The 14514-nt window shown below is 38.4% G+C and overlaps 1 protein-coding gene across 1 annotated transcript in view; it reads right to left on the bottom strand.

The window, feature by feature from the left end:
* Nucleotides 1–14514, bottom strand: part of MSH2 (mutS homolog 2) — an 81101-nt gene that overhangs the window by 16511 nt on the left and 50076 nt on the right. The gene's annotated exons all lie outside the window — the stretch shown is intronic.

Consider the following 14514-nt stretch of genomic DNA (forward strand, 5'->3'; position numbering starts at 1 on the left):
CAAAGTCTTAATTATATAAGACTTTTATGTTAAACTCACAATTTACTTATTTATATATTTTTGAGGGAGGGAGAGAGGGAGGGAGGGAGGGAGGGAGAGAGAGAGAGAGAGAGAGAGAGAGCGAGCGCGAGCAAGGACACCCATGCAGATTCACAAGTTGGGGAAGGGCAGGGGGAGAGAGAATCTTAAGCAGGCTCCATGCCCAGCACAGAGCCTGACTTCGGGCTGTGATCTCACGACCATAAGATCATGACCTGAGTCGAAATAAAGAGTCCAACATTCAATGGACTGAGCCACCCAGGTGCCCTATATAGGACTTTTATTTTTTTATTTTTGTTTATTTAGTTTTGAGAGAGAGGGAGAGCAGGCGGGGAGGGGCAGAGAGGGAGGGAGGGAGAGAATCCCAAGCAGACCTCACACAATCAGCGCAAAGCCCGACATGGGGCCCAAACCAACCAACCTCAAGATCATGACCTAAGCCGAAATCAAAAGTTGTACACTTAACCCACTGAGCCACCCACACACCCCACTATAGAGGACTTTATATATATATAAATAACTGCTTATTGGAATATTTAAAACGATTGGTAAGCAAAAAGGTAAACTATGAAAAGAGGAAACTAAATCAAACATTAGCATTTCCTCATTCCTAGTGACAGTCCAATAGGAATCCCTTTTTGAAACAAAATGACTAAAAACCAGAGACAATCAGAATATTTTTAAAAATGAATGAAGCATATCCTTACAGCCATTAAGAACTATTAAAAAGGATTAGGGGAGGAGTGTGTGGCTGGCTCAGTCGGGGAAGCATGCAACTCCTGATCTCTGGGTTGTAAATTTAAGCCCCATGTTGGCTATAGACATTACTTAAAAATAAAATCTTAAAAAAAAAAATTAAGGGCGCTTGACTGGCTTGGTCAGTACAGCATGCGACTCCTATTCAAGCCCCACAATGGGTATAGAGCCTACTTGAAGACAAGGAAATTTTTTTTTTTTTTAACATTTATTTATATTTGACAGACAGAGTAGGCACACACATGGGGGAGGGGCAGAGAGAGGGAGACAGAGGATCCAAAGCAGGTGCTGTGAGTGCAGAGCTGGAACTCATGAACCATGAGATCATGACCTGAGACGAAATCAAGGGTCGGCTGCTTAACCAACTGAGTCACCCAGGTGTCCCAAGGAGATTTATTTTAACTTAGCAAACAAATTGGGTGGGGGGTTGGCGGGGTGCCTGGGTGGCTCAGTTAGTTGAGCATCCAACTCTTGATTTTGACTCAGGTCATGATCCCAGGGTCCTGGCATCAGAACCGTGGGTTGTCAGGCTCAGCACAAAGTGTGGAGCCTACTTAAGATTCTCTCTCTGTCCCTCTCTCTCCCACTGACCCTCTTCCCCACATTCTTTCTCTCTCTAAAAAAACAAAACACCTTAGTACATGGGGTTAATATAATTTCTTTCCAATTACTTTCTACTTAATGAGAACACACCTTCCTCACATACCAAAGGCAAACACAAGAAAAAGGAATTAAAATTACAAAAAGCTAACCAAAAAAGTTACCTTAATTTCTCAGTTTATCACATAAATTCACATAAATTTCTCAGTTGAAACTGCTAAGAGATTTAATTATATTTGTAAAAAAATGTAAAAATAGAAAGGTTAAATACTTTCTTTTATAAAGGAACTTGGTTTTGCATGTATGAGAAAAATATCAAGGTCATTCAATGGGCAAATATGAAAACATACAATTCACAAATGAGAAAGTAGTAAAATAAGTAGTAAACTAACCCACAGGAAAATGCTAAAGCTCAACAGTAAAAGATATGAATATTTAAGCAACCTTAAGATCTTATTCTACAGTTATTTTTTTTTTTAAGAAAAATATTACCATCAAATACTAATGAGGCTACAGTGAAATTAGTGTACTCATTCATTTCTGGTGAGAACCTAAGTTGTTATAACCTTTAGAAAAAAAGCAATATTCGACAAGTTTCAGAGATATTTGTTACACCCTTTGACACAGCAATTCTACTCCCAGGAATTCAACCTAAGGAATAATGCAACAGATGCAAAGCCACACAGGGATGAATAAGATCTCTGCAGATTTATCCGTTACAGCAGAACCCAGAAATGATAAAACATCACAATATTTGCACAATGGTACCTCAGTAATATTATACAGTTTATTCAAACAGACAGTGAAGATGATGCAGAAACAAGAACTAAGAGTTAGGATAATTTCAGGGAAAATAATGCAACAAGGGTGGATTGACATAGCTAAAGAATTTGCCTCTTCCAATGAACTTAAAAAGAAGTGACGCAGAGCCAAATCATATTCCTTTCCTCACCCACCTTCCAGAAGCCCATTCATTGGTAAATTAACCCTGAGAATCATCACTAGTAATCCCAAATCTGGAGAGAAGAAAGTTGAATGGGTATCCTTCCATTTTCCTTCCTCGGGAAGGGGAAATACTGTTGTGAAAGCACTGCTGAGGAGACTGGAGTGAAACAGGGAAAGTGAATGACTGGGTCCTAATGCACTAAAACACTCTAGGCCCACACTCCAAACAGGGTACCCTTCAGCAAGACATCACCCCTCCCAAACAATCTGGGATATTAAAATATACCACCAAACTCAGTATTCTAACCCAGAACCAAGACATATGACCTTTAGTCTCTAGTTGTCTTTCCAACAACATCACCCACCTATCACCAGGAAAACCCACACACTCATTACATCAGACTACACAAAAAAGATGGAGGAAAAGAAACCCAGGCTTGGAACTCCAAAATGGGAAGATGAAATTCAGAAAAAAGATCAAAGAACAAAGAAAGAAAGATCCTCATACTATCATTTAAATATGAATAAACAATATACCAGAGAAGAGAAGAGATACCTTTGAATCAAATTACCTGTACCAGGGGCACCTGGGAGGCTCAGTCAGTTAAGCATCTGTTAAGCATCCGACTCTTGATTTTGGTTCAGGTCATGATCTCATGGTTCAGAAGTTTGAGCCCAGTGTCAGGGTCTGCACTTACAACATGGAGCCTGCTTGGGATTCTCTCCCTCTCTCTCCGTCCCTCCCCTGCTTGCACTCTCTCTCAAAATTAATAAATACACTTAAAAAAGAAAAGTGTTCCTGGCTTAATTACAATGTGGGACATATGGCAAAAGCAAAAGGGCAAATTTTATATGGGGGGTGGTGTATAATCTGCACAGACAGAACCCAAATAGATGAGAATTCGTAATCTAAATATACATAACAGGGGCCTAAGAGTCTGACTCTTGATTTCAGCTCAGGTCATGATCTCGAGGTTCAGGGGATCGAGCCCCACGCTGGGCTCTATGCTGACAGCACTGAGCCTGCTTGATATTCTTTCTCTTTCCTCTCTTTCTCTGCCCCTCCCCCACTCTCTCTAAATAAATAAATAAACATTTAAAATAAACAATGGACAAGGAAAGAAGCCACCAACAGTGAGAGTAAAAACAGAAAAAACAAAACAAAACAAACAAAAAAAACCTCTGCAGAAACAAGGAGCAGATTTAAACCAAGAAATTTTAGACATGGAATGTTAAGTATATTAAAATGTTGGGGCACTTGGGTGGCTCAGTCAGTTAAGCGACTGACTTCGGCTCAGGTCATGATCTCGCAGGTTCATGGATTCGAGCCCCACATCGGCTCTGTGTGAACAGCTCAAAGCTTGGAGCTTGCTTCAGATTCTGTGTCTCCCTCTCTCCCCTTCCCCAACTTGTGTGCTCTCTCTCTCACTCTAAAAAATAAATAAACATTAAAAAAATGTTTTTAAGTATATTAAAGTGTTTAAAGTAATATAATAGAGAATGGAACACATGAGCAAAGAACAAAATATTATTTAAAAAAAAAAGGTCTAAGCAGAGTTAGAAATGAACCAAATAACTTTTATAAATAAAAAATGTAATCACTGAAAACAAAAACCCTATGGACTGGTTAAACATCATATCAGAGCTGAAGAGACACTCAGTGAATTGGAACATCTGAAGTAATCACAAAGAGAGCAGCACAGACACATGGCAGAAAAAAAAATGTGAAAGTGTAACATATGTCCAAACACAGTTTTAGGAGAAGAGAATGAAGGATCACAACATTCAAAGAGGTAATGATTGATAATTTTCCAAAATTGATAAAAGACATGAATTCTCTGATTAAGAAAACACAGTAAATCCAAACAGGAAAAAGAAAAAGAAATCCACTTTTGGACACAGAGCAGTTAAAGGAATCAGTATCTGGAACCAAGACTTCTAAACAATAATAATGCAAGCCAAAGGACAGCACAATACAATCTCATAGATATTAAGGAAAAATAACTGTTAATCTTCAACCTGGAATGTATACCCACAAAAAATATCCCTCAAGAACATGGGTGAAATACACATTTTCAAACAAACAAAACCTGACTAACAGACTGCCAATAAAAGAACTCCTAAAGAATATTCAGGAAGAAGGAATCAATAGCTAAGAAACTGGTAAGCATATGGGCAAATCTAAATTTAACACTGACTGTATAGAATGGAAATTTAAGGGGGGAAAAGAAAAGACAGAACTAAAATACCAGCCAATAATGAAGAAAAATATATTCTGATCTCAGATATCCTAAGGTCCTAGTATTTGGGGGGTTAAGTGAGAAGATACTGACAGACTTTGAGTTATGTATACACATTTTGTAAAAATTTGTGAATAAATTCCAAACCAGTGCATGTGTGATAGGATGGGGGAGGGGCTACAAGGAAAGGCAAAATGGAATTTAAAAAGCCCAATCAATATACAAGAAAGAAAGAGCGATAAGGAGAACCAGGAAGAATAGGAATCACAAATAATGTAGAAATAAATCCAGATTGCCACTTAAAAAAGATCATGAAATGTGTGCCTGGGTGGCTCAGTCAGTTGAGTATCTGACTTCAGCTCAGGTCATAATCTTGCAGTTTGTGAGTTCAAGCCTCACATCAGGCTCTGTGCTGACAGCTCGGAGCCTGGAGCCCACTTCGGATTCTGTCTCCCCTCCTCTCTCTGCCCCTCCCCCACTTGTGCTCTGTCTCTCCCTCTCTCAAAAATAAACATTAAAAATTTTTTTAAGATGAAAATAAATTTAAAATAAATAAAATCCAGCTATAAGCTTTCTAACCATAAAGACTCACAAAGGACAGAAAAATATATACCATGTAAAAAAACTAAAAAGGAGGACTCTGGCATAGCCCTCTTACTATCAGACAAACTATATCTAAGGCAAAAAGCATTACTAAGGATACTGTCTCTAAAGAATGATGAAGGTTCAGTTCACCACAAAGAAACTATAGCTTTGTGTCTTAAAAACATATGAAGCAAAAATCGACTGAACTATAAGAAATCCACACTTCTCTTAGTAACTCAGCAGATCAAAAATTAGCAAGCATACAGACAATGTGAACAAAACAACTAAAGCCCTATCTAACCTAACAGACATATAGAAAACTCTGCAACCAAAATTAGCACAAGTGATCCTCAAGTACACTGAGAACTTTTATGAAACTGATATGTACTAAAAGCTTACAAATTAAAAAACATATATTTCTAAATAAATGATAACGGGAATAAAATTCTTAAAACTGAGTAAGATATTTTACCTTTAAAATTTATGGGATACATTCAGCTAAATATATAGAAAAAAAAGTGTAATCTTAAATGCTTACTGAAAAAGGCTGGAAAAACAGTGAACACTAAATTAAAGTAAAAAAAGTAGATAGAAAAAATACCTAAGAACTGAAATTAATGAAACAAAAAAGCAATGACACAAAAGAGGATTTAAAAAAAATCACAAGTTGGGTGCTTGAGTGGCTGAGTCAGTTAAGAGACAGATTCTTTATATCTGAGCAGGTCTTGATCTTAGGGTCATTGGGCTACACACAGGGAGTGAAGCCTACTTTAAAAAAATTAATACAAAATAAAAATTAAAAGTCATAAGATGATTCTCTTAAAAAACAAACTATGGAAGGGAGGAAATGTTGGGGGAGGCACAAATTATATTAAAAATAAACAGGGAATGGGGTGCCTGGGTGGCTCAGTCGGTTAAGCATCTGTCTTCAGCTCAGGTCATGATCTCGCAGTTTGTGAGTTCAACCCCTGCGTCTGGCTCTGTGCTGACAGCTCAGAGCCTGGAGCCTACTTGGGATTCTGTGTCTCCCTCTCTCTCTGGCCCTTCCCCTCTCGAGCTCTGTCTCTCTCTCTCTCTCTCTCTCTCTCAAAAATAAATAAATATTAAAAAGTATATATTTTTTAATAAACGGAATGTATCTGCAAATGCAGCAGTATTTTAAAAAAATAAGCAAATCACTACAAACAACTTGTGGCAAGTAGAAAACCCAGAAAGAAGTATTTATTTCCTAGAAAAAGGGTCTAGTGTCCAGAATATATATAGAACTCTTACAACTCAAACACAAAAAGACAACCCAATTTCAAATTGAGCAAAGGATCTGATCAGACATTTTCCTAAAGATTACAAATAAATGGGCACCAAACATATGAAAAGATGCCCGACATCATTAGCCACCAGGGAAATGAAAATCAAAACCATAATGGCAGCACCTGGGTGGCTCAGTTGGTTGAGTGTCCGGCTTCACCTTGGGTCATGATCTCTTGGTTCGTGGGTTTGTGGCCCACGTCAGGCTCTATGCTGACACAGTTCGGAGCCTAGGCCCTGCTTTGGATTCTGTGTCTTCTTCTCTCTCTGCCCCTCCCCTACTCCCACTCTGTCTCTGTCTCTGTCTCTCTCTCAAAAATAAATAAACCTTAAAAAACAAAAACAATATCACTTCACACCCACTATTAAGACAACACCCCAAAAAACAGAAAATAATAATTATTAGCAGCAACGTGAAGAAACTGGATTCCTCCTATATTGCTGATGGGAATGTTAAATGGTGCAGACACTTTAGAAAACAATTTAGTGATTCCCAAAAAGTTAAACATAAAATTATCATATGACCCAGCATTTCTATTCCTAAATATATACCTAAAAGAACTGAAACAGGTACTCAAATACTTGTACATGACTGCTCATGAAAGTCCTAATCATAATAGCCAAGAGTTAAAAACAACTTAAAAGTCCACCAACAAACAAAAAGCAGAAACAGACCCATAACTACAAAGAACTGATAACTGCCAGAAAGGAGGGGTGTCCGGGATGGGCAAAATGAGTAGAGGGGAGTAGGAGGTACAGGCTTCCAGTTATGGCACGAATAACTCACAGGGATGACAAAAAGTGCAGCTTAGGAAATACAGTTAATGGTGTTGTAATAGCACTGTATGGTAAGCATAGCATTACCCACTGAGTTGTATGCTTGAAATTAATATTAACATAGTGTGCCAACTATAGTTTAATCAAAATATAAAAACAGAAAACAGAAAACAAGGATAACTATAAGCAAAAATGTCAACACGTATTTAGAATTAATTCTAGGTAGGAGAATATGAATACTTCCCTTTAAAAAAATTTTGTTTACTGTTTTATTTATTTTTGAGAGAGAGCAAGAGCAAGCAGGGGAGGTGCAGCGAGAGAATCAGAAGCAGGCTCCAGGCTCTGAGCTGCCAGCACAGAGCCCAACCCAACGCGGGGCTCAAACTCATGGACCGTGAGATGACCTGAGCCGAAGTTGGATGCTCAACCAACTGAGCCACCCAGGTGCCCCATGAATACTTCCTTTATATATATATTACATGTATATTTATTTCCAAAAACAAAAATATTGCATCACTTATATACTATTAGTATCTTTACAGCTTACATATACAATAATCATTTAGTTGTAGTATGATCATGGAACTGTGGCTTTTTAAAAACTATTTCAATTTTTTCTGTCCCAGTATTGTCAATAAAAATTTATCTAGGGGTGCCAGGGTGGCTCAGTCAGTTAAGCATCTGACTCTTGATTTCAGCTCAGGTCATGATCTCACAGTTCATGAGTTCAAGCCACATGTCGGGCTCTGTGCTGGCAGCACAGAGCCTGCTTGAGATTCTCTCTATCCTCTTAAAATAAATAAATACACTTTAAAAAAGTTATCTAATATTACTACTTTTCCAATAATAGAAGATATACCAATAGTAAGTGTATGTGAAAACTAATATTCAACTCACACCACTGTTGTTTAACATAGTTTTGGAAGTCTTAACCTCAGCAATCAAACAAAATGAAACAAAAGGTATCCAAAGTGGCAAAGAAGAAATCAAAACTTTCACTTTTTATCATGCAGATGACATGATACTCTACATAGAAAACCCAAAAGACTCCACCAAAAAACTGCCAGAACTGATCCATGAATTCAGCAAAGCCGCAGAATATAAAATCAATGTACAAGAACTGGTTGCATTTGTATACACCAATAATGAAGCAACATAAAAAGGTATCAAGAGGGGCGCCTGGGTGGCTCAGTCGGTTAAGTGTTTGACTTCTGCTCAGGTCATGATCTCGCAGTTTGTGAGTTCAAGCCCTATGTCTGGCTCTGTGCTGACAGCTCAGAGCCTGGAGGCCGCTTGGGATTCTGTGTCTCCCTCTCTTTGCCCCTCCCTGACTCATGCTGTGTCTCTGTCTCTCTCAAAATAAATAATCATTTAAAAAAGAAAAAGATAATCAAGGAATCAATACCATTTACAATTGCACCAAAAACCATAAAATACCTAGGAATAAACCTAACCAAGGAAGTTAAAGATCTGTATGCTGAAAACTATAGAAAACTTATGAAAGAAATTGAAAAGGACACAAAGAAATGGAAAAACATTCCATGCTCATGGATTGGAAGAACAAATATTGTTAAAATGTCGATACTACCCAAAGCAATCTACACATTCAATGCAATCCTAATCAAAGTAGTACCAGCATTCTTAGAGCTAGAACAAACAAACCTAAATTTGTATGGAACCACAAAAGACCCGAATAGCCAAAGTAATGTTGAAAAAGAAAACCAAAGCTGGAAGCATCACAATCCTGGGCTTTAGCCCATACTACAAAGCTATAATCATCAAGACACCATGGTACTGGCACAAAAAAAGACACATAGACCAATGGACCAGAATGCAGAATTGGGCCCACATACAAATATATGGCCAACTAATCTCTGACAAAACAGGAAAGAGTATTCAGTGGAAAAAAGACACTCTCTTTAGCAAATGGTGCTGGGAGAACTGGACAGCAACATGCAAAAGAATGAAACTGACCACTTTCTTACACCATATACAAAAATAAACTCGAAATGGATGACAGACCTAAATGTGAGACAGGGAACAATAAAATCCTAGGGGAGAAAACAGGCAGCAACTCTTTGACCTTGGCCACAGCAAATGCCGGAAAGCAAGGAAAATAAAAGCAAAAATGAACTATTGGGACCTCATCAAGATAAGAAGCTTCTGCACTGCAAAGGAAAACAATCAGCAAAATTATAAGGCAACCAATGGAATGGGAGAAGATATTTGCAAATGACATATCAGATAAAGGGTCAGTATCTAAAATCTAGAAAGAACACCAAACTCAACATGTAAAAAAAAAAAAAAAAAAAAAAAAAAAAAATAAGGAAGAAATGGGCAGAGGACATGAATAGACACTTTTCAAAAGAAGACATCCAGATGGCCAACAGCCACATGAAAAGACTCTCAACATCACTCATCATCAGGGAAATATAAATCAAAACCACACTGAGATACTACCTCACACTGGTCACAGTGGCTAAAATTAACAACTCAGGAAACTACAGAGGTTCCTAAGGATGTGGAAAAAGGGGAACCCTCTTGCACTGTCAGTAGCAATGCAAACTGGTATAGCCACTCTGGAAAACAGTGTGGAGGTTCCTCAAAAAATTAAAAATAGAATTACCCTATGACCCAGCAATAACAGTACTAAGAATTTATCCAAAGGATACAGGAGTGCTAATTCACAGGGGCACATGTACCCCAATGTTGATAGCAGTGCTGTCAATTATGGAAAGAGCCCAAATGTCCATCAACTGATGGATAAAGAAGATGTGGTATATGTAAACAATGGAATACGACTCAACAATGAAAAAGAATGAAATCTTGCCATTTGCAACAACATGGATGGAACTGGAGGGTATTATGCTAAGTGAAATAAGTCAGTCAGAGAAGACAAATATCATGTTTTCATTCATTGATATGTGGAATTTGAGAAACTTAACAGAAGACCATGGGGGAAGGGAAGGAAAAACAATAGTTACAAACAGAGAGGGAGGCAAACCATAAGACACTCTTACATAGAGTTTCTTCCCCAGAGAAGAAACTGAGGGTTGACTGGAGGTGGGGGAAGGTGGCGGAAAGGGGAAAATGGGTGATGGGCACTGAGGAGGGCATGTGTTGGGATGAGCGCTGGGTGTTGTATGTAAGTGATGAATCACGGGAATCTATTCTGAAAGCCAAGAGCACACTGTATACTCTATAAGTTAGCTAACTTGACAATAAATTATATTTTAAAAAAAGAAAAAAAAAAGAAAACTAATATTCAAAGATGAAATACCCAAATATAGTATAAAATGAATTTTAAAATTTAATACATCTCATTGAATCATCCAATCTAACTGAAATTGTTTACTTTTTTGTGAAAAATCATTGCCATTTTGAACCTTGTCCTGGGGGTGGTAGAGATACATTTATATGTACTTCAGAAATAGAAAATCTTTCCATAAGATGTATGGAAAGTAGACACAAAAATACCTTAAATATTACATACGAAGCTAAGCCTAGAAAAAAAGAAATAATGCAACTACTCATATAAATGACTGTTCCCTTCATCACATGAGCTCCTAAGTGCACAGCTGGAAAACATGAGAAAGCTTTCAGGAATCATACATGAAATGATTGCTATCCTCTGAGGTTTGCTCAAAGTAGTTCTGAGTCACGTAATTTAAATGCCTAAATTCACTACAAATATCTACAATGACAGTGAAGGGTTGAATTCACTTTATAACCCCGAGGTAAGTTTAAAGGTTTGTAACTGAGAATAAAGAAGATATTGTATCAGGTCAATTCCCTAGAGAATCCAGAGAAGGTTTTAAGTAGGAATTGTATTTATTTAAAAGACAGCATCACACCATAAAACATGAAAGTCTTCAGTTACAGGACCCTATCTTAGCAGACAAGGCTGGTTGTCTACACAACAGTCATTCATTCCCTCCTTCCCCTTCCCAGTAGAGCTTTCATTTTGTTTACCTGCAACAGAGGGATAACCCACCCCTAGCTATCTTAGGCCCATCATCACATTTTAGGATCTCTGGCCAAAAGCACTGCTTAAATGGTCCCATCAAAACAAACTGCAGGACTCTTCCTAGGAATGTTACGTGAATTACTACTGGTAGATACTCAATGCAGGGCCAAAAGAGGAACTTGTGTTAGGTTGGTATTAAAATCACAAAAGATAGATGAGATCAAGAAATTAGGTCATTTGCATGGTATTATTGAGCTGGTGGATAAGCAACTCTAAATTAAAGCCTACCCTATCTCTAGACTTTTAATTTCATGAGCCAGGGTGTAGTGAGTTTTAGTTATGTGAAAAATAAAGAGTCCTAACTAATACTAAGTTTAACCTCAGATAATCTACTGGGAGCAGGGAGGAAATCCACAGCTCACTTATTGACACAGTACTTAACAGTGAAGGGGGGTTCAGAATATGTTATAGTGGCATAAAAATTATTCCAAGATGAAAGCATCTGAGAATAGACTTTGTTTCTGCACTCTCTTATCTCCCTAAAAACAGAGGCTCCCAAAAGAACTAATTTGTTGTTAAATCCCCTCCCAGGGAGTTTCATAACCAAGGAAGTAAAAATTATCATATCCTCAATCTATTCTCTCAAGGGCTCATTAATCACTTGTAAAAGTCATTTGTTTTCCTGGAAGTACCCTTTCTCCCTCTCCCATTCCCCTACTAAGATAATACATAAGCCCCAAATTCTAATAGCCTCCTTGAGTCACATTTTTCTGTGAACCCAAAAATCTGTTCTCTTGCTAATAATCTGTTTATCAGTTTAACTAGCAGACTTCCAAACAATGAACCGAAGAAAGCAGAAAAAAAAAGTTTTTTCTCCCCCATAAAGTTAACTACTTTCAGATTAAGAAATCAAGTTTTGTCATAATCTTAAGTGACAGCAATAAAATTAGGACAAAGGACCTCTCCTTTCCCAGCCTTTATCAATATAATTACACTGCTTGCCTTCCTAAAATCTCCTCTTCCCAGACACAAAATCTTACAACACTCTAATCCCATAGCACCATTCAAAAATTGACACTAAAAAGTGGCTCCTGGGTGGCCCAACCGGTTAAGGGTCCAACTCTTAATTTGGCTTAAGTCATGATCCCAGGGTCGTGGGACTGAGCCCCGAGTTGAGATCAGGCTCCACGTTGGGAGTGGAGTCTGCTTAAGATTCTCTCTTTCCCTCTCTCTCTCTAAAAAAAAAAAAAAAAAAAAATCTCCTAAAAAACTATTTTATACAATCACAGTAAAGTCTAAATTAACAGCTATGTATCAAGTGTTTCAGATAAAAGTAAATCTTAACCCTCAATAAGGAAGATGGAGCTGGAAGAAGCACATTAGGCTGTTAACACTGTTCATCTGAAGAGGGAAGAATGGTCACTTTTGCCTCTATACTTCTTCGTATAGTTTTGTTTCACTTGCTTTTGATTTTTTGGGGTTTTTTTGAGAGAGAGAAAGAGAAGGAGATGGAGTGAATGGGACAGAATCCTATGCAGTCTTCATGCCTAGTGCAGAGCCCTAATCAGGGCTTGATCTCACAACTCTGAGATCATGACCTGGGCCGAAATCAAGACTTGGACACTTAACCGACTGAGCCACCCAGGCGCGCCCCGTTCCACTTGTCTAACAGATGTGTTATCTTTATTAAGTAGAAAAGCTTCAAATAAAGAAAATACTTTAAAAATTTACATCTTGGTATTTTGGTACATCATCATTTGTGAGGGAATGTTTTGGCTTATTTGCTGTCAAGCAGCTATGTATCTCAAGGGCTGGACCTATGCAGTCAGAATATTGTATGAAGGGAGGGAAGGAGAGCAAGAAAGAGGAGAGGGAGGGAGAGAGGGAATAAATCAAAAGGCAAAATATGAACCAAAAGTATCCAACATTTAAAAAAATTTTTTTAAATAACATTTATTCATTTTTGAGAGACAAAGAGACAGAGCACAATCAGCAGAGGGACAGAGAGAGAGGGAGACACAGAATCCAAAGCAGGCTCCAGGCTCTGAGCTGTCAGCACAGAGCCCGACGTGGGGCTCAAACTCACAGACAGCAAGATCATGGCCTGAGCTAAAGTCAGATGCTCAACTGAATGAGCCACCCAGGTGCCCCAAAAGTATCCAACATTTTATCATCCTGCTGCTTCTTGTAATTATCATAGTAGTGGCTCACATCTTGAGTATAAGGAAAACAAACAGCTCATTGCCGGAGACAGCTTTTAAAACTGTCCAAGAGCAGGAGAGGAAGACAGGTCCTAAAAGGCAGGCCTCCACATCTACTGGACAGGCTGTCAGTGTGATGACTCAGATAAAAAGATAGCTGCACAGGGTTTTCAATAGAAGATCTGTACTTTGACAGAGGGGCTACAAATTTTAAGAAACTTGAACATTCTCAATTTATATACACCAACTTTTGGCCAGATAATGCCCAGTGATTGCCCAAGAGCGCAGCCTTTGAAGTAGGATGCAAATTGGTGAACGGAAATCGCACACTTATCTCACTTTGAGATGAGATCACACTCCTAATTTGTTAGGAGTAATTTATTTTATTAGCAAGTAGTTCTCAAAGTGTGATCCCCAGACAGGCAGCATCATTTGGGTACATGTTAGAAATGCAAATTTTCAGAAATGCAAACTGATGTAGCTACTCTGAAGAACTGTATAGGTTCCTCCAAAAAATTAAAAATAGAGCTGCCCTACCTACGACCCAGCAATTGCACTACTAGACATTTACTCAAAGGACACAAAAATGCTGATTCAAAGGGGCACATGCATCCCAATTTTATAATAGCACTATTAACAATAACCAAATTATGGAAAGAGCCCCAATGTCCATTGACTGATGATGGTTAAAGAAGATGTGATATGTGGGGCGCCTGGGTGGCGCAGTCGGTTAAGCGTCCGACTTCAGCCAGGTCACGATCTCGCGGTCCGTGAGTTCGAGCCCCGTGTCAGGCTCTGGGCTGATGGCTCGGAGCCTGGAGCCTGTTTCCGATTCTGTGTCTCCCTCTCTCTCTGCCCCTCCCCCGTTCATGTTCTGTCTCTCTCTGTCCCAAAAATAAATAAAAAACGTTGAAAAAAAAAAAATTAAAAAAAAAGAAGATGTGATATGTATATACACTAGAGTATTACTCAGCCATAAAAAAAAAATGAAATCTTGGGGCACCTGGTATCTCAGTTGGTTAAGCATCCAACTTCAGCTCAGGTCATGATCTCACGGTTCGTGAGTTTGAGCCCTGCATCAGGCCCTGTTGCTGACAGC

This window comes from Panthera onca, chromosome A3 (genome assembly GCF_046562875.1).
Source record: "Panthera onca isolate mPanOnc1 chromosome A3, mPanOnc1 haplotype 2, whole genome shotgun sequence".
NCBI lineage: Eukaryota > Metazoa > Chordata > Mammalia > Carnivora > Felidae > Panthera > Panthera onca.